Below are 21,298 nucleotides of genomic sequence, written 5' to 3'. Positions count from 1 at the left end.
CCGGCGCCGGTGAGACCGCATTAAACAGCTGCGCCGATTTTTTTTCCCCCTCTGTTTTTCACGAGCCCTTAGCCGCGAGCTGCCGTTCCCTCCACCTTCCTCTCGCCGCCTGATATTACAGCCCCACCCCCCGCCCCCCGCCAACTCTCCCCCCACCCCCCCCCCCCACCCTGTCTATTTTTTGCCTCTCGGCCCCCAAATAATTCTCGCTTGGACGGCAGCGAGCGACGGAGCGAGAAGCGCGTCGCCACTTCCCGTCCTTCCTGCAGGCCGATCGATACGTCCGCCCCTCCACGGCCACGGTCCGTTTAATATGCGCTAGCTTGCTCGCAGCACCCAGTGCCAACCACACCCGGCACCCGGCACACCCAGCACACCCGGCGCTCGGCGCCCAACGCCAACAACACCCCGTATATCCAGCACACCCAGCTCCCAAAACCCAGAACATCCCACACACCTCGCGCCCTGTTCATACAACAATCGGTGCCCCCATCACAAACACCGCCAGGACGCCCCACACATCACGAACTGTCCAACACATGAGGATAAACACCAACCTCAGCCCCGCAGCCCCGCAGCCCCCGCCCCCCACCTTCCTTTAGACCCCGACCCACGCAGAGCTCGGCTCGTCACTCAGAAGCCGCCGCCGCCGCGAGCGAGACCTCAACCCGGGAGGCGAACCCAGGCGCTCGGGGGTCTCCCGGCTTTGACCCGACCGCGGCGGAGCGTTCGCGACGCGCACTGAATCCCGGCGAGCCGACGCCGCCTTCCGAATGCAAACGATGTCCGTGGCGCAGACGCAAGCCGCACGCGTGCGCACATGGCGGGGGGGGGGGGAACGGGGGGGGGGGGGAACGGGGGGGGGGCGGTGAGGAGGTGGGGTGGCCGTGGAGCGCACGCAGAAACCTAGCGAGCCACGCAGAACCAGCACCGGCGGAGCGCTCGCCACGCCGGCCGAGCCGTCCCTGCGGCAGTGGCGGCGCTCGCCGTGGCCGCTGGCTCCGGCGCTGCGGGTCCCTCTCCGCCGTCGCTCTGACCTAGATACACGAGGACCGAGCGAGCGGTGCACTCGGCGCCGAAAAAAAAATTACGATAACCGCCCGACAGCCGAAGGCGGCGGCGTCGGCGGCGGCCTGGTTATAAGGGCACGTACAGCGGTCGCAGCAGCGGCGGCGGCGGTAGCTTGGGAGGGATGCGGAGAGACGTTGGGAAGAGAGAGAGAGAGAGTGAAAGTGGGAGAGAGAGAGAGAGCGGGAGAGCACGAGAGACGTTTTTCTTCCCGGTGCCGAGCCCAGGGGCTCTGCTGCGCTCATTTCACGCTGCGTGCGGTTGTCTCAGAATTTAGAATTGCGCTTTGAAAAAACCCCACCGCGGCACGGAATGGCGGGAGCCACTTGCACCAGCGGGTCGAGCGAACGCGCAGGAAAAACGCAGCGTGCGCGCCGTAACCGTCGCCGTCGCCGCCGCCGCCGCCGCCGCCGCCGCCGTCGTCACCTGCAGCGAGGACGAGCCGATGACGCCGGCGCCGCCACCGCCGCCACCGCCGCCCCGGCAGGAGAAGTCATCGGCGTGGCGTCGCGTGGGCAGCGCGCTCAAATTCAAAACAAAAACAACAAAACTAATGCAGCGCCGCGCGCCTCTCCGTGCGCCGTACAGTGCGGCGGGATCATAAGCGCGCGCGCTCGCTCGCCCTCCCTCTCTCGCTCTCTCCGACTCTCTCTCCCTCGCTAGCTCGCGCTCTCCCCGCCTCGCTAGCACGCACGCACGCACGCTCTCACACGCGCCAGGGATAATTGGTTTTCCGCCAGCAAATCTGTTTCCCAACATGCTTTGCAGCGCGCGGCGCGGACGGTCTTAGTGGTGGCAGCGGCGGGGGCGGTGGAAAGAAAAACATCAATAACATTTCTAGCGGCGGTGGTGGCGGCGGTGGCGGCGGCAACCGAGCAAAACCGCTTTTACTCCGTGCCAAGCGGCGCAACGGTGCCGAAACGAGGAGAGGGGAGGGCCCGGGGAGGATGGGTGGTGGGGGCAGCGGGGCCCGTGGGGGGAGGGGAGGAGGGGGTCACGGTGGAGAGGGCGGCAGCTCGAGGGGAGGGGAGAGAGAGGAAGGGGTGGGGGGAGCCACGAGTCACAAACACGCCGGGCGAGCGGCGCGGCAACGGCCGCGGCGCCGAGTTGGAAATCGCCGAGTCGGTGCCAAAAAAACCACCGGAACCAAAAAAAATAATAAACCGGACGAGCGGCGGGGCCGCCACCGCCGCCGCTGCTGCTGCTGCTGCTGCTGCTGCCGTGGCGGCTTCGCGCGGCGCAGGAAGGAAAGGCTGACGGCCGGGCTCGTGGCGGGGCACAGCTGACGTCTGGAGCTAACCGCCCCGCACGCCCCGGAGGGTCGCTCTGACCGGCGTCGCCACCGTTCCCACCGCGGATAAAAAAAAACCAGTGCGTAGGTTCCCGCTCGGCCGAGGTGGAGTACCCAAAACAGTGCCGTCCGCGACTGCAACAAAGTTTAACACGAGACCGGTACGAGATTTCGGTACAAGGGATGCCGATTCCTGGCGGGACCGTCTCGGCGAAACCCCAACAGGTGGCACCCTGAGCTGCGGCAGAGCTGATCCCACAGACACCGAGGGGGCAGGGACAGGGGGATGGGGTGGACAACCGTGATCGCTGGACCAGCAGAGAGCGATGCACAGGGTGAGGGGGGGAGGGGTGCCGGGGGGGGGTTTGAGTGATGCTGCTGCCCCAATCTGCCTCCCACAGCCAGGGGCTGCCGCACGGAAAGGAAAACATTCCCACCAGCCCCGTGTATTTATGTTGCTGCGGCTGCGCGTTTATCACACTCCACGCACGTCCAGCAGTGCCGCCCGTCCTCACTTAGCGGTGGCCGCCGGAGCTCAAGGAGACGGCCCTCTGGGAACATGCAACCCTCACGGCATCGCTCGTGTTAACCCCCCCCACCCCCCCACCGTGACCCCCCTCCCATCGTGACCCCACCACTCTGTGACCCCACCACTAACCGTGCCACTATGCCCCCAACCCCAACTTCTAACGCCACCCCCCTAACCGTAAGCCTACCCCCCCCTTAACCCATCACCTAAATCTATCCAGAACTATACCCACAAACGAACTCCCGACTGGACTCCGAAGCCGAACAATACTGCTACCCATAGAGCTCCCCGCTGACCACCTCTTACCGTATCTCAACCCCTAACCTCAACCCTACTCCTCACCGTCCAAAGCTATGCACCATCTCCGTAGCCCTAACTCTATCCTCAGCTTGATCATGGTTCTAACCACAGCTCCTACGTATAACACGAGCGGGCCCCCTACCTTCCTCCGTAGTTCCAACGCTAACTTGGTATCGCAACGCAGTGGACCCACTTAGCACGAGCACACGAACCAATCCAAATGCTCCAACCTCCGCGGTGGACAGCCCCGAGGCGCTTTTCCCCCCTTTGTCTGCAGCTCCGTAGTGATCCTCGCTCCACCGTCTGGCCCGCGCCCCGCCCCGCCCCAAAAGCCCCCGCTCACTTTTACGAACCGTTCTGTTGACGTCATTCGCGTGCGATCTCAAAATCCGCATGCCTGCTCCCCCCCTCTCCCGCTCTCAGTTGTGACTCCAAGCACGGGTCTCTCTCCCCCTCACGGAATTCCGTCCCCGCGGACAGCGGCTACGCTAGCGACGCGCGGCTCGCGCTGTGCCCCCGCGTCCGACGCGTCGGAGCGTCGCCGCCACCGTCGCCGTTGGCTACGCCGAAGCGCTCCACAAGCTGTTCCCCCTCGCCTCTCCGCACCCTCATCCGCGTCGATCGCGCCTCCGGCCGCCGCGTCGGCTACCCACGTCCCACCGTGTTCCAAGCTTGCGATGCGCGTGATGGTGCCGCTCACACGCAAGTGAATGTAAATGGATAACGACGCGATTAACGCACTGGACGAAGGCTCGGCGGGGGATTTTTGGGTGCGGTTTTGAGCACTCGCGGCCTCCCAACGTCACCCGCTAACTGCCCTGCAACCCCCCCCCTACTCCCCCCCACTCCCCCCCCACCCCCATCGCAGGCAAGTGAGAGGAGATTTCCATTTGAACACGGAACAGGAGGAAGTCCCGCCCTGCCGCGCGCACTCGCATGGCGCTCCCAAGGGACCCCCCACCCCTCCGATTCCTGCTGCCCCCCCAGCGACGGCGGGAGTCTCCACCGGGCCAGCCAACATCCCGTCGAGTTGGCGCACCCGCGGGCAACCGCTCGTCGCACCCACAGCCCGGTGATGTCACGCCGAAATTGGCGCCGCCGCCACCGCCGCCGCCGCCGCCGCCGCACGTGACGCAATTTTGGACGGCGAGGGGGACGCAATCCCCGACGTGGCGCACGGCGACGGCGTGGCACACGGCGGGCACGCGGGGGTGGCACAAGCGGGTACGGCGCCACGGGACGTGGCGCGTGGCACAGGGGACAGGGCACGTGGTATACGCGAAACGGACGGTGCCACGCAGGATATTGCGTACGCCAGTACAGGACACGGCAGACGTACACAGCGCATTGGCACAGTTAGCGCGGACCGTGCCACGCGGGGCAGGGGGGGGGGGGGAACCCGCAGAGCGAGCAACGCACGACACGGAACGCGGAGTTCGGCCCATCGCCCGCGGGCGGCACGGCACTGGGCAGGGTGTGGCGCAGAAGAGGGCGGAGTGGAGGGAGGGAGGGAGGGAGTTGGGGGGGGCACTGGCAAAACCAACAAAAGCAGCAACGTGAGCAGCGGGAGTCCAGGGCAACCGGGATCCAGCCCTGCCCGCGCCCTCTCCCATTTGACCCTCAGCTCCCAAAATATAAATTTCTGCTCCCCGTAGCTCTGCTGGCGCTTCGTGGGGCCCTCTCGACTGACCCAGACGACGCGTGTGCCCGCGGGCCGCCGCCACCGCCGCGGCGCACGCCCAGGTCGGCTCGCACGCGGACAACGCGGCTCCTCAGGGCCAGAGCCGCCGGCCAAACGGAGTGAAAAGACGCACACCGCGCTCGGAGACAAAGATCCAACCCGTGCAGCCTTCCATGGACTGTTGGGGCAAGTGCCGTTAGAGAGCACCTATGAAGGCCGGCGCGGCGCACGAGGGGCGATGGTGCGGCCGTCGCCACGTCCGGCCGCCTTTGTCTCAAAAGTGTCGATGTTTACACACCGCACCAGCTACTCTTATTAATGCCGAGCCGACCTAGTGGAGCGCCCTAGACCGATGTCGATATTCGTCACTGACATTGGCCGTGAGCGGAAATTGGACCCGAATCACCGGGTTCGCAGCGTAAAGCGCGAACCATCACACTGCCGCTCCCCAACACACAAACACAGACGCACGCACAGGGACAGAACCGCAGCAAGAAATGAGGTGGATCCTGCCCTGGAGTCCGGCAACCATTACCGCACTCCGCCCGTCAGCACGGGCGGCCGGGGGGGGCAAACTCGCACAGCCAAAACGTCTCCACGCAGCTCAGCGCGTCCCACGGCTCGCCATGAAACCAACACCGCGCCCGCCTCCCCCCCCCACCGCGTCCCTGCACCCCCGCGCCTTATCACCTGCAGCCAAGACAAACACGGAGCCACAGCGAGCGGCTAAGGCAATGTTTGTTCTGGGGGTTGATCTGCCACCATCACCGCCGCCGCCGCCGCCGCCGCCGCAGGGGCAGGTCCCGGAGCCGGGCACATCGGCCCACTCTTCCTCCGCCGTTCGCACGCGGCCAAAACACCGCCCGGGCGCATGCAAACTGTGGGCACGCGGTGCGAGCGGGCGGGCGGGCGGGCGAGCGGGCGAGCGGGAATTAAAATTAGACGACGCCGGGAGTGGAAAATCTGAAACGAGCAGCGCGGCGCGACTGTCACGGCCGCCGGGTCTCTCTTTAAAATGTGCGGCGTCTCTCTCTCCTCCCCGCACTGCCGCAGCGGTCCGGCGCGCCGTGCCGCGTATAAATTATGGAGGCAGGGCGAGGAGGGCGGCGGTAACGGCGGCGGCGGCGGCGTCAGCGCGCGAGCTGGCAAGCGCGATCGCCGCGGCGCCGCTATTCACCTTGGGCTGACATTGAGGACGTGGGCAGCGGTGGGGGCTCGGGAGGGGGCGGCGGGGCGGTGGGAAGTATGGCACGAGGGGGTCCTCTGGGGGCGTGGAGTCACCGACAGGGGGTTACCGTCGCCGTGTCGCGTAATGAGCGTTACTTCTCGGACACGGGAAATGGTGGCGGGGCCTTCGGGAAGGGGGAGCTGCATAATATTGGGGGGGGGGGGGGGGGCGGGGGTGGGGGGGCAAGGTTAAAAAAATCCACGGCGCGAAACTCAACGAGCGGGACGAGTCAAGGGGCCAGGACGTGGGGGGTCTGGCAGGGGGAAGGGGGCGACGGCGAGGGGTGGTGGCATCAACAGACCTGGCTGGGACCGACTCTACGTCCTTTGCGAACGTTTTAGCTTGCAAGCTCGCTGCGGGCAGCGCGCCCCTTTTGAGCCGCACCGGTGCCAATTAGCGCCGCTTGTTGCCGATCGCTTGAGGTTTTTTTTTTTGGGGGGGGGGGGGAGGGGGGGGCTTCAGGCCTGTGCTCAGCTATCACGGAGACAAATGGCAGAAACACTTCTTGACCGCCCCGCAGTGAGCATCCGACAAGATTCCGATCGGACCGCGTTTGGAACGTCCACAGCTACGAGCTCCCTGGACAGGTTTCACCGACTTCACTCTCGCAAACTGACTTCCTGAGTGGGGGAGGGGTGCCGCGGTGGCGGGATGTTAACTCCCTCGCCGGGTATGTAGGAGGTCGTGGGTTCGATCCCGACCCCGACGCCTGTTGTATATTTGGAGTTTGTCTCTCTCTCTCTCTCTCTCCTCCCGTGATCGTGTGGATTTTCCTCCAAGTCCTCCGATTTTTCCCACCACATTCAGAATCAACGGCACGCATTTAGAGTATTTGGCTGCTGCTATAAATTTCCATGCGATAAGCCGCCACACTTAACAAATCACAAATGAGCTATCATTTGTGATTGCCAGGTCGCCTTTGAAAAAGAGCTGTACAGCTCAATGGGGCTCACCTGGTGAGATAAAATTGTCTAGTTAATAGTTTAGTTTAAGTTCAGGGTATGTAGAATCGGGTCTCGGCACCCCCCGACAGCAGCGGCTACAACCCCTTCCTGGCCCCGCGGGTCGCTGTCGTCAAACCCGCTGAACGTCCTCGTGGGCAGCCGTGCGGCGACGGCACAGCAACTCGACGCGGTTGTCAAAAGCGATTTGTCCGAGTGGACCAATACGCCCGCGGTGTTAACCAGGGCGGCCAGGCCGAGTCGGACCATCAACGTCCGCGACGAGCGCCGAACGCGCAGCCGCTTGGGCCAATGCAAAGAGGCGTGCGCTGCTTGACGTGGCGTACAAGCGTCACACACCTGCGTCACACACCTGCGTCACACACCTGCGTCACACACCTGCGTCACACACCTGCGTCACACACCTGCGTCACACACCTGCGTCACACACCTGCGTCGCCACAACCCACCTTCAGCCCAGAGCAGTTTCATTGCACACCCGTGCCCGCGTTCCCGCACCGCCGATTAGCACGGTTGGCTACGTACGGTGCGAAAGAAGTTCAACGTGCATAGCGCGACCCCGACACCCACGGCGCCCGCGTTTTAACGTACTTCAACACCCACATGCCCGCATTCTCACGCACGTTAACACCCACATGTCCGCATTCTCACCTGATCCAACACCCACGTGATAACGAACCACAACACCCGTCGTGTGCGCGTTCTAACGCCCCCCCTAACACGCCCGCGTTCTAACACCCACAACTCCCGCGTTGCAGCGTGCTCAACCACTCACGTGCCCGTGTTGTAACGCACACTGACACCCACGGCAATCTGCATCCTGACACCCCCGCGCCCACGTCCAAGCGCACGCACACCCGCGGCACGGGGAGCGCCGAGCAACGTCGACGCTTCGAGAACGCTGAGAAGCGGAAAGGCTTCCCGTGAGAGCGCCCATTGTTCCCCGCGCCACCCGGCGTGCGGGCAGAGCCGGGCACCGGGGAGGTTAACGATTGGTTCGGGGGGCGGGGGCGGCAGTGGAGGGGGTCTCCATCGTTTTTGGTAAAGCACGTGATGGCGTGTCAGGCGGCACGGGGGGCGACGCGTTGTTTCCCAAGCGGAGCGTTCGGCGCCCGCGGCCCCGCCTGAACACTCGGTCCATTGTGGCCGAGGCGGACTATGCGACTATGCGACGACGGATCGCGAAATCAAACCGCCGGGGACGTTTGGCACTCGCATCGCTCTTGTAGCGGCGAGGCTGTGGGGGGGGGGGGGGGCGGGCGGGGAAAAGGGGGGTGCGAGCAGATGTGGCCGAATGATTTTTACCCAATTAAATAATTTGATGGTCATTTACAAGAATTTGGCAACTTAACACCGTGACAACGGTAAACACGGCCGTCTGAATAACACTACGGGAACTTTGGCGTCCACTGCGGAGCAGACGGCGCACGTGTGACGCGGCATTAACCGGGGCTGCCGCCGAGTTTGAACCGCGAAAGTCCGCAACAAGCCCCCAACGGTCCGCTGCTCGACCCCAAGGTAACGTAGGCCGAAGCAGAAAATTTGCCATTGTGGGGGATGTGCATGCGCGTGTTATTCGCACGCGTGTAAACACGCGTGCGAATAACACGTGTGCGCGAGCGGCGCGAGCGTCGTGTGAATCTGGTAAACCCCGCCCCCCCCCCCCCCCCAAAGCACCCACCCCCCCCCCCCACCCTGCCCCACCCCGCGTGGTGGACGCGGTGCGGCTGCTGAGCTCATTGTGGTGTGAAATTACAGAGTGGTGCCCGAGCCGAGCGGCGCTGGCACTGAGCAGCAGGAATGCGGAGCGTGTACGCGCGCGGAGCGTGTACGCGCGTGGAGGGTGTACGCGCGCGGAGCGTGTACGCGCGCGGAGCGTGTACGCGCGCGGAGCGTGTACGCGCGTGGAGCGTGTGGAGCGTGTACGCGCGTGGAGGGTGTACGCGCGGGCACTCCCGAGCACCCCCGTGCACACGCTCCCATCCTATGCGCTCGCCGTGTGCGTACTCGCCGCGTACCGGTTCAGCGAGTACGCCCTGTGTGTACGCGTGAGCCACCGCCGTTGCACACACCGCGCACGCCCACAATTCCGAGCGCGTTCACTCGGTCCACGTGTCCCCCGCGGGTACGCACTTCGTTGCGCGCGCAGCAGCACCGTAGAAGCTGGGCCCGGCACCGGGCGGCCAGACGGGGTTTTAAAGGGACAGCGGGGAAGCCGTGGTGGCTGACGATGCAACAGCAGCCGATGCCATCCCCGACCACGGCCGCCCATCTCCTACAGCCTCAACTGTGAGCACGTAGAGCCCCCCCCTGGGCACAGCCTCCACCACGCACAGCCCCTCGGCATAGCCTCCAACGTGAGCACACCCAGCCCCTGGGCTGTAGCGTCTATCACACGCTGCCCCTGGGCTACAGCCTCGACCGTGAGCACACAACCCCCCGGGCCACAGCCGCCGACGACAGAGCGATCGAACGGCGGTGGCGGTGGTTAACGAGCCCGGGCGCGCGCCAAGCTGCCGTCGCGGTAAACACGCTCGTTTGGCTGCCGCCGCCAGTGATCGCGTGCGGACAAAGAGACCCTGATTTGGGGACAGCGATCGCCGTCTCGTGCCGGGCTTCCGTCGAGGAGGCGGCCGGACAACCGCGGCGGCGCGCGAGCGAGTGCATTTTTATTTGTGCGAGTTGAGCAACTTCCCAGTTCTCGAAGCGGGGGGCTGTTTACGTTTAGGCAGCCGCGCACCGTGCCATACGCGCGCCGTCATTGAAGTGGCGTCCACAATTATAACCGCGACCGGATGGAATACATCAACGTACTCATTATTTCGGATTAAAACACAACACCGCAACTGAAATGGCGCAATTCTATTGTTTTTATATTCCAGTTGCCAGAATAGTCACGAAAAAAAGGAATGTATTTGGACGACGGCGAGAATGAATTTTGTAACCGTCCCAGCCCATGCCTCCAACGATTTTTCGACGGAACGAAACGGCCACGCGTTCGGACGAAACAGCGAAAGTAGGAAACCCGGCAACGGCCGTCTGCATTCTTGAGCGGAGCTCCAAAAAAAATGTTCACCTCCCAGCCCCCACGTCCCGAGCCTACGTCCAGAACCGCTCTTACCCCGCACCCGCCTGCAACGCAGCGGGGCGGGCACCCCCTCCACGTCGTCGTCCTGCCCCCCCCCCCATCCTGGCCCCCCTCCCTCCCCCCGCCGGGCGAGCCGCCACCGCGGCCACCGAGGGCCGCGCCGCGGTCCGCGGGGGTCTCGGCTCCGCGGAGCGTAACCGTAAATGGCGGCCGTTAAAATCGCGGCGCTCCGGGGCTCGTGTTTTTATAAGATGGGGTTTTTTTTTCTTCCCCGCTTTTTTTCTTTTTTCTTTCGCAAATACCTCCAACGGCCGTGCGTCCCCTGCTGCCCGGCGCGAACCCACGGGGCCTGCCAGGCGCGCGCCCTTGCCAGAAACAGCCACCGCACGGCGGCGCCGTGATGGCCGCTCCCTCTTTCTCTCAAGCCGAGCCGCACGAACCTGGGAGGGGACACGCACGCACGCAAGCACGCGTGAGATCTCAAACCACACGGGCGTCCCGACAAACAGAGGTCGTTCGTTCTCCCGCGCTCTCTCTCTCTCTCCCTCCCTCTCTCTCTCCACGCCCGTGCCAAGGCCGCATCTCAAGGACTCTGTCAGAAGCTGTGCGCGGCCCGGGCTGATGAGCCGGGACACGAGGGGCCTCCGGAGAGAGAGGGAGGGACGGCGAGCGGCGGACAAAAGTCGGAATTAGGGGAACCCGGGGAGAAGATCTGAGGAGGAGACAGGGTGAGCAAGGCGGGGAGGAGACAGGATGAAGAGGATGAAGAGGATGAGGAGGGCAAACAGAATGAGGGGAGTAGAAGTGGAGGAGACAAGAGGAGGACGAGGAAGAGGGTAGAGATGGCGGCATTGTGATGAATTACAATTGCTCAGAGCTGCAATTTGTATCTTAACTCACGGACTGGGGGGGGTTGACTCAGCCCACCATTACTTCGAGGTTGATGATATACCACTTTGTGGGGAGGTCAACAGTGGAGAGACTTGCTCCCACCATAGTAATGTGGAATGTGCAATTTCCATCGCTGTAAACAGGTGAGCACCGTCTCGACGCTCGGTTGAGCAAAAAAAAAAAAATCACTATTTTTGTCGCTCCGTTTCCACCCCAGGTCTCCCTTGGCAACGGAGACTTCCATCTCCGTGCACGCGAGCACACGCGCGTGCATGCACGCGCGTGCGCATGCGTGTGCGGGAGACAGCGTCCCTCCAAAGGACAGAACGTTCCGCAGCAAAACACCGAGTCGGCCGCTCACCCACGCACTCCGGCCGGGAGTGCGGGACCTTAATTTTCCTTGGCTCGCTCAGCCAAACGACACCGGAGAGAGGGAGAGAGGGGGGGGGGGTTTCTGTGCTCGACCAACGTTCGGCCGAGGAACCGCCAAGGAGGGCTGTTCAGAGACAACCACATTCAGCACTACCGGTTGCGCGCGTCAGGAACACGCTGATTAGCATGCACCAACGTACAAACAGCAAAGCGGTAAAAGTCACCGCGTGGTTAGACATGCCCTCTTTTTCTCAGCTGACGACCCTGTTATTCATAATAAACGTTTTTGGGTTAGATCGCGTTATAACCCAAAAACGTTTATTATGAATAATATTGGTCGCGAAAGTCTATGTGTTAAACTGACCCTGTTATTGTTCGCTTGCTCATGCCAGGGAGTAGTATTTGGTCTACTCTTCCACGCTGACCAGACGTCTGGGAAGAGGTGGACAAGAGTCGCTCACAACCTGTTGATCAGAGACGGGTTTAATGAGGACACTTATATTTACACATTTATATTTACACGATCTAACCCAAAAAAAAACCTGTATTATGGAGGATCACAGACCAACTGCGGTTGACCCCGTCTACCCAGCTGAGTGGGCGGAGGCGGAGAAGGCTTCGAGAAATTCTCCCCCATTGTTACAACCGCGGTGCTGGGCGACTGAATCGAACCGGCAGCGACCTCTGGATTGCAAGTGGATTAATGTGCCGCTGACCATCTCTCTGCCACCATTTCTCAGACGAATAGCCGGGACAGTCGCACCACGCACGTCACTCCACGCACGTGAACGCCACGCACGTCAACGCCACGCACGCCAACACCACGCACGTCAACGCCACGCACGTCAACACCACGCATGTTGCCCTCGGGCATGCGGACGAAGCGCTCGCCGGGCTCATGGTCATCATTGTTTTCCCGCGCTCGTCCTGGGGCTCCCACGAGGCCGGGCCGCTCCCCCCGGCCGCGCCCGCACTCATTTGAAACCCGACGTGGAGTCCGCACCATTAAAAGAAAACAACTTGAGCTCAAGTCGGCCGGTCCTGCATGAGAAGGAGGAGGAGAGCGGGCGGTTCCCTCTTCACAGGCCGCTACCCCCACATAAAATAAATACACAGAGCCATAGCAACCTCCCGGGGAGGGCGGGGAGATGGCGGTGGCGGCGGCAATGCTGAAATTTCAAGCTTTGAAAATTGGACCCGACGTTCAAAATAATAAATTCCACGTCCTTTCTCTGGTAAATATCAATGAAATGGTCTCAAGGGGCACGTTAAGACTGGCAATAGCTTCAGGAAGCCAGGTGCCAATGTCGAGGTCTGTTACTGGCCATATAGAGAGGGCTTCATCAGAGCGAGAGAGAGAGTGTCGTTTTGCTGTTCCTCCTCCTCTGTTGGGAGGAGCACAGACCACTGGATTTACTGTCTGGTCCATAGTTTGGGTCGCATGGCCACAATCGCTGTGCGTGTACTCGCCGCGTAGGAGATGTGCGCATTGGCCTGGTAATGTTCCGATGCGGTTGGTGGTCACAGCAGGAACGTCAAAAAGCCAGCGGAAGGCGCGGCGTTTGGGTCTCGAACGAGGGGCTCGTTCTGGACGCGGCGCCTCCACCTGTTACACGTTTTCACGTCACCTTGAACGCAACCGACACCGTCGACTCGGCAAAAACGGACGTCGCCAACGCGAATCCAGATATGATCAGGAGACTGCACTGTACAGGCCACGAGGGGGGGTGGGGGCTGCGAGGAATGAAACGTCGACACTGTCTCCAGGTAAACGGTCGTATATCACGGGGCCTTTTTTTGCCAGTATCAAAGTATAAAATTAAGAATAGGTTTTACCCTTTTTGACAAAAAAACCAGGAGGTGTTAAGATGTTGTAGGTCAATCAGTTTCAAAGGCAATGTATATATTATCAGAGCATGTTTGTTTGCATGTTCACCACAAGTTCGTGTGGTTCATAGAGACTTGATTCCTTACAAAGGGTGAAAACCTATTTTTGTTGAACGGTCTTATGTTAACATGATGATGACCGACCACCCACTGGCAGACATTAGGTAACTATAAACTCATTATAAAACGCTAATTTTATTTTACCAGGTGAGGCCCACTGAGCTATGTAGCTCTTTTCCATAAGCGACCTGGCAGACAAGCCCTTCAAAAGTTCTGCACTGAATTATGCATAAACTCATTTAATTAACAAAAAAAGCAGAACGTGTCCCTTACTCATTACCTACCGATGGGCGGATGACTGTTCATACGCAAAAAGTGAGACCTGGTCACTGGGAAACATTGCGAGAATGTAATTGTTGCCAGGGCACCATGGGGGTGTGGTGCGGTCTCCAGCTATTGTTCGCTCCGTCTCTCCGGTGGCGGTGGCAGCGGCGCCGGCCTCTCTACGCGCCGCTGTTGACGAACGTGGCGTTTGTTGTTTAGCGCCTGTGCACCGCTGCCGACGCAGCAGCAGCAGAAACGTCGCCAAATTATTTTGCCAAATAAAACCGAGAGATGTAACCAAGCGACTCCACGAGCACTCTGTGCAAAAAAACAACTCTGCCTGCCCCTCCCTCCCCTTGGTCACAGTTCGCCGCGGTTCGACACGGGAAACGTAGCGAGCGAGCGAGCGAGCGTGCAACGTTTCGAGCTGACAGCCAGCCTAAACTAAACTCTACAAACTATTCTTTATTTTACCGGGTAAGGCCCACTGAACTATGTAGCTCTTTTCCATAAGCGACCTGGCCACAAATGAGAGCTCGACAAAGTGGCTCATCATGTGGAAATTTATCGCGGCCAAATACTCTCAACTAAAGGTGGAGGGAAAAAACCAGAGGACCCGGAGAAAAATCTACACGATCACAGGGAGAGAGACATTTAAACTCCAAATATACAGCAGGCGTCAGGGTCGGGATCGAACCCACGAACTCCTGTATACCAGGCGAGGTAGTTAACATCTCCTAGCCACTGTGGCGCACACATGTACCGCCGACGGACACGGGAAACATAGCGAGCAAGTGCGTAAAGTTTCGGGCAGCGAGCCCATCTCGTGAGCGTACAGCCGTGGCAGGAAGGCCGACGTCGTTATCCTATACAGTACTACATCGGTCGCACTTCACTCCGCGCGTAGCTGAAAGGCGTCGAAGAAAGTTGACTAAATCAGCGGCTTTTTAATTAAATAGAAGTCGAGCGGCAAAAAACCTCCTCTATCGCGACTGCCGTGATGACCACCTCCCGTGGTTACTTAATGCGTTGATTCCACCATCCGTGCTGGCGACTCGATCTGTACCAGACCATTGGAGTGTTTCGTTTCATCCACCACACCGTGTTTAACCACCACCACACTGCAGGTCACAACAACAACAACCACCAAGTGGCGGTTATGTCACCACGGCGCTTGTGCCGTGATGGGTGCACTTTCAGGCCACGTTAAGTGTCGAAGGGCCGTTGGTCGGTCACGGAACAAACCCAGGTGGCCATGGGTTGACTGACTAAGGTGACTGGCAGATGCACCAGCCGTGCTCGCCTCTGTGCCAACCCTTTGCGTTAGAGCCAGCCGACGCTCCGCTTGCTATTGTGTCAAAACAACAGACTCGCTCACCCACCAACTCACCTACCCACCTGCTCACTGCACCACTCACTCGCCACGCTGCCTGTCACAACGCTTCTCTCTCCGCTTCTTCCCTCGCACCAACGATCCGCTTTGGGATTATCCCGTCGCCTCTCATCCCCAAGCTCTTAATAAATTTTATTTGTTGAGCGCTTTTCTGAATACTCAAAGACACTTTACATAAAATCATAAAAGCAGCAAAAACAACATCAAACTTAGCTAAACATTAAAAGCAATTTTAAACAACGTTCGTCGATTCCAGCAACGTGTTCACTCCTCGGACTTGGGATTTATTTCAGCTGGCAAGGCCCCGTTGAGCTAGGGAGCTCCGTTACCGGGACAACCACGGCCCAAAATGGTCGGCCGTGGCGGAAGTTGCAGTACCTTGCAGTTATACAGAGGCCCGCGGAGTTGCAGAGCCCTAAAGAGTTGCACAGAGCTCTAAAGAGTTGCACAGAGCTCTAAAGAGTTGCACAGAGCTCTAAAGAGTTGCACAGAGCTCTAAAGAGTTACACAGAGACTCGGAGAGCACAGCCTAAAGCCGTCGGGATTGGCAGGCAGCCACTACAGGGCACTGCAGGGTGGAAGGGAATGTGCAAACTGACGAGGAGCAGAAACAACAAGAACAACAAATTATTTACACAGGGGAACCCACGCCAGAACTTTCTACAAACAGGACAAACGATAAACGGTTTCGTACAAATCAACAACAACAACGGCGTAAAAGAAGATATCACGTTTATGAAGCGAGTAAACAAAGTGCGTGCACAGCCTCGGGCATAACGGAGATGCGCTACAGCGTGCCTAGGGATCGCCCCTGGACGGTGGCCTTCACCAACACCCGACTAGAGGAGGGGACCCGTGCAACATCGAGATTGGTTACGGCGACATTCCAGTGCGGGCGGCTGGGCCATCATCACGGCTTTGACGGTCCTTTGGGCAGAACCGCGCTCAGCAACCGTGAAAATAAAAAAATAAAAACCCAACACACACACACACGGAACTCTGCTGGGGTCCGCAACTCGTTTCCAGGGTCGTCCCACATTGCGATGTTTGTTCCAACTCCTTTTCAATAGCTAGGTGGCGGCTTTGAATGACTCCGGCGACGAAGATGATGATGCTGATGATGATGACAACAAAATCGTGCGTAATCCAGGAGAACCTCGCGATGTTTCCCGTCCTTTTCAGCAGGGCACCTGGCAATTGGACGTTTGATACTTTTAAAAGCCAAAATCGCGCTTTGCGCGTGCGTTTGTGCGTTTAGTATGCGGGAGGAAACCGGAGCAAAAAGCCACTTTGCGTACTGCATATTTATGACCCCATACTGGGAGTCCGCATCTTGTGGGCACCACACCCGGCGCTAATGATCACCTCCGAGAGTTGTCACTGCCACCGGTCCTCAATTCACATCCAGCCCCTCTTGCTGGACGCCGAGCGGCAGTCGCACTGACGCGCTCGGCGGTGGCGTCGGTGATGATGGCAGTGGTGGTGTTGATGATGGCGGTGGTGGTGATGGCGGTGGTGGTGGTGTTGATGATGGCGGTGATGATGGTGGTGGTGGTGTTGATGATGGCGGTGATGATGGCAGTGGTGGTGATGGCAGTGGTGGCGGTGATGATGGCGGTGGTGGTGTTGATGATGGCGGTGATGATGGCGGTGGTGGTGGTGTTGATGATGGCGGTGATGATGGCGGTGGTGGTGATGGCAGTGATGGCGGTGATGATGGCGGTGATGATGGCGGTGGTGGTGATGGCAGTGGTGGCGGTGATGATGACGGTGGTGATGGCGGTGGTGATGGCGGTGGTGGTGATGGCGGTGGTGGCGATGGCAGTGGTGGCGGTGATGATGGCGGTGGTGATGGCGGTGGTGGATGTTACTGCTGGCGGTGTTTACGCATTCAACAGTTGGTGCTCGGGGAACTGTGGGGTGGTGGCAGCCACAGCAGCTGCTACTGCTCCACCACGCTCACTCTCATTGTCCACCACACTTGCTTCCACGATCGTCCACCAATTTTACCCCATGCCCACGGCTCACTTCGATTGCCCAACCCTCTCACTACTATAACCACGATTGTTCACCCCTCACTAATGACTGTCCACCACTCACTCTGATTATCCACCGCTCACATTGTCCACCCATCTGATTGTTCACCCCCTCTCAAACCGATTTCCTCCGTAATGGGTGTCATCAAGCATCAGCAGTGGTCAATCGTGACCGTTTTAGTATTTCACTGACCGTTTTAAACGGCTCAGATTTAAAGAGCAAACTCGGCAGCAACAAAGCTACGCAAAATGAGTTCTTAATGCAACTTACCCCAGCGGGTCGAGATCATCAGGGTCTCGGGGGGGTCAATAGGTCACACGCTCCAAAGGTCGCGGTCAGGGGTTGGTAAAAGAGGTCGTGGTCTCAAGGGGTCGCGGTTCGTTACGCACGGCTCCTCTTGCATCCCCCTATTGTAGGGGAACTCTCCCTCCCTCCCTCCCCCTCCCCTCCCTCCCTCTCCCTCCCTCCCCCTCTCCCTCCCTCCCGCCTCGCATGCCGCAGCTTGTTGTTGTTTGGGTTTTAAGTCGTTATGACCTCCCTCCTCGTCTCTCCTCCGACTAATCCAACTTCTTCTCTCGCACCCTTCGCCATTCATACTCATCCCCCCGCATACTCATGCAGACTTACTTACTCTTGCAGACTTACTTACTCATGCAGACCTACTTACTCATGCAGACCTACTTACTCATGCAGACTTACTTACTCATGCAGACCTACTTACTCATGCAGACCTACTTACTCATGCAGACCTACTTACTCATGCAGACTTACTTACTCATGCAGACCTACTTACTCATGCAGACTTACTTACTCATGCAGACTTACTTACTCATGCAGACTTACTTACTCATGCAGACCTACTTACTCATGCAGACCTACTTACTCATGCAGACCTACTTACTCATACAGACTTACTTACTCATACAGACCTACTTACTCATACACTTACTTACTCATACAGACTTACTTACTCATGCAGACTTACTTACTCATGCAGACCTACTTACTCATGCAGACTTACTTACTCATACAGACTTACTTGCTCATGCAGACCTACTTACTCATACAGACCTACTTACTCATGCAAACCTACTTACTCATGCAGACTTACTTACTCATGCAGACCTACTTACTCATGCAGACTTACTTACTCATGCAGACTTACTTACTCATGCAGACTTACTTACTTATGCAGACTTACTTACTCATGCAGACCTACTTACTCATGCAGACTTACTTATACAGACCTACTTACTCATGCAGGCCTACTTACTCATGCAGACCTACTTACTCATACAGACCTACTTACTCATGCAGACTTACTTACTCATGCAGACTTACTTACTCATGCAGACTTACTTACTCATGCAGACCTACTTACTCATGCAGACCTACTTACTCATGCAGACCTACTTACTTATACAGATTAACTTACTCATGCAGACTTACTTACTCATACAGACCTACTTACTCATGCAGACCTACTTACTTATGCAGACTTACTTACTCATGCAGACTTACTTACTCATGCAGACTTACTTACTCATGCAGACTTACTTACTTATACAGATTAACTTACTCATACAGACCTACTTACTTATGCAGACCAACTTACTCATGCAAACTTACTTACTCATGCAGACTTACTTACTCATGCAGACTTACTTACTCATGCAGACCTACTTACTCATGCAGACCTACTTATACAGACCTACTTACTTATGCAGACTTACTGACTCATGCAGACCTACTTACTCATGCAGACTTACTTACTCATGCAGACCTACTTATACAGACCTACTTACTTATGCAGACTTACTGACTCATGCAGACTTACTCATGCAGACTTACTTACTCATGCAGACTTACTTACTCATGCAGACTTACTCATGCAGACCTACTTACTTATACAGATTAACTTACTCATGCTGACTTACTTATGCAGACCTACTTACTCGTGCAGACCTACTTACTCATACAGACTTACTTACTCATGCAGACTTACTTACTCATGCAGACTTACTTACTCATGCAGACTTACTTACTCATGCAGACCTACTTACTCATACAGACCTACTTACTCATGCAGACTTACTTACTCATGCAGACTTACTTACTCATGCAGACTTACTTACTCATGCAAACCTACATACTCATACAGACCTACTTACTCATACAGACCTACTTACTCATACAGACCTACTTACTCATGCAGACTTACTTACTCATGCAGACTTACTTATGCAGACTTACTTACTCATGCAGACCTACTTACTCATACAGACCTACTTACTCATGCAGACCTACTTACTCATACAGACCTACTTACTCATGCAGACTTACTTACTCATGCAGACCTACTTACTTATACAGATTAACTTACTCATGCAGACCTACTTACTCATGCAGACTTACTTACTCATGCAGACTTACTTACTCATGCAGACTTACTTACTCATGCAGACCTACTTACTCATGCAGACTTACTTACTCATGCAGACCTACTTACTCATGCAAACTTACTTACTCATACAGACCTACTTACTCATGCAGATTAACTTACTCATGCAAACTTACTTACTCATGCAGACTCATGCAGACTTACTTATGCAGACCTACTTACTCATACAGACCTACTTACTCATACAGACCTACTTACTCATACAGACCTACTTACTCATGCAGATTAACTTACTCATGCAAACTTACTTACTCATGCAGACTTACTCATGCAGACTTACTTACTCATGCAGACTTACTTACTCATACAGACCTACTTACTCATGCAGGCCTACTTACTCATACAGACCTACTTACTCATACAGACTTACTTACTTATACAGACTTACTTACTCATGCAGACCTACTTACTTATGCAGACTTACTTACTTATGCAGACTTACTCATGCAGACTTACTTACTCATGCAGACTTACTTACTCATGCAGACATACTTACTTATGCAGACTTACTTACTCATACAGACTTACTTATGCAGACTTACTTATGCAGACTTACTTATGCAGACTTACTTACTCATGCAGATTAACTTACTCATGCAAACTTACTTACTCATACAGACTTACTCATGCAGACCTACTTACTCATGCAGACTTAGTTACTCATGTAGACCTACTTACTTATGCAGACTTACTTACTCATGCAGACCTACTTAATCATGCAGACTTACTTACTCATGCAGACCTACTTACTCATGCAGACTTACTTACTCATGCAGACTTACTCATGCAGACTTACTTACTCATGCAGACTTACTTACTCATACAGACTTACTCATGCAGACTTACTTATGCAGACTTACTCACTCATACAGACTTACTCATACAGACTTAGTTACTCATGTAGACCTACTTACTCATACAGACTTACTCATGCAGACTTACTCATACAGACTTACTTACTCATGCAGATTAACTTACCCACTCTCCTCGTCACTTCCCCTCGCTTCTTCTCATCCCTCCATCCTCTTAGCTCCTCCTCATCCCTTGGTATAATCTCACCTCGTCTCTCAACCTCATCCCGTCTCCTCCCTCATCTGAACATCTTCGTCAGTCATCCGCCTTCTTCATTATGTCCTCCTTCTACCCATCGCTCCTCCAGACTCCTCACTCATCCTTCCTCACTCATCCTTCCTCGTCGTCCGCCCTGCACCTCCACACCTCCTCCACACCTCATCCTCCTCCCCCTCTCTCTCTCTCCATCATCCCGTTCGCCATTTCCTCGGCGAGACGCGGCGCTATTCGCACTCAAAGCACAGTTGTGGAGAACCCGGGGGGGATGGGGGGGCTCCTCGCCGAGCCACAACGCCGAGGGGAGGAGGAAGAGCGGGTGTGGAAGTAGTGGTGGGGAGACACAACCGCGGGCCGGTGGGGTTAGTGGTGGGGTTGGCGGTGTCGATCGATCGCTCTCACCTCTTCGGTCCGCTCGCGAGTCGCGAGCTCCGCTCCTCTTCTCTCCGCGCTCGCTCCCTCGCTCGCTCGCGCTCTCTCCCGCGTCCACGCGTGGCTGCGCGGCTCCTCCTCCTCCGCCTCCTGCGTCTCCCCCCCCACCACCACCTCTCTCCCTGCTCTCTCCCCCACCGCACAGCGCCACAATAACACGACGCGCCTCGGCGTAGCGGCAGCAGCCGTGGGGAGGAGCGAGCGGCCGTGGAAGCGGCGTCAGCCCCCGATCTGCGGGGCTGGGGGGCGGGGCGGCTGGGGGCGGCTGGGGGGCGGGGCGGCTAGG

General features: G+C 57.5%; 1 protein-coding gene across 3 annotated transcripts in view; it reads right to left on the bottom strand.

The window, feature by feature from the left end:
• The window catches only part of LOC116945782 (uncharacterized), a 35,904-nt gene extending 14,606 nt beyond the window's left edge, over positions 1–21,298 (bottom strand). Inside the window, exons 1-2 of one of the 3 annotated variants that reach the window (XM_076069746.1) lie at positions 20,983–21,297; positions 10,450–10,587 (exon numbers count right to left, since the gene is read on the bottom strand). The gene's annotated coding sequence lies outside the window, so the exon portion shown is untranslated. Of the gene's footprint in view, positions 1–1,494; positions 1,978–10,449; positions 10,588–20,982 lie in introns of those variants that run through there. The other 2 variants (XM_076069749.1, XM_076069748.1) reach the window with 2 other exon arrangements.

This window comes from Petromyzon marinus, chromosome 25, assembly GCF_048934315.1.
Source record: "Petromyzon marinus isolate PM22_M1 ecotype Great Lakes invasive population chromosome 25, UKy_Petmar_22M1.pri1.0, whole genome shotgun sequence".
Taxonomy (NCBI): domain Eukaryota; kingdom Metazoa; phylum Chordata; class Hyperoartia; order Petromyzontiformes; family Petromyzontidae; genus Petromyzon; species Petromyzon marinus.
This window is presented reverse-complemented; position numbering and strand designations above follow the sequence as displayed.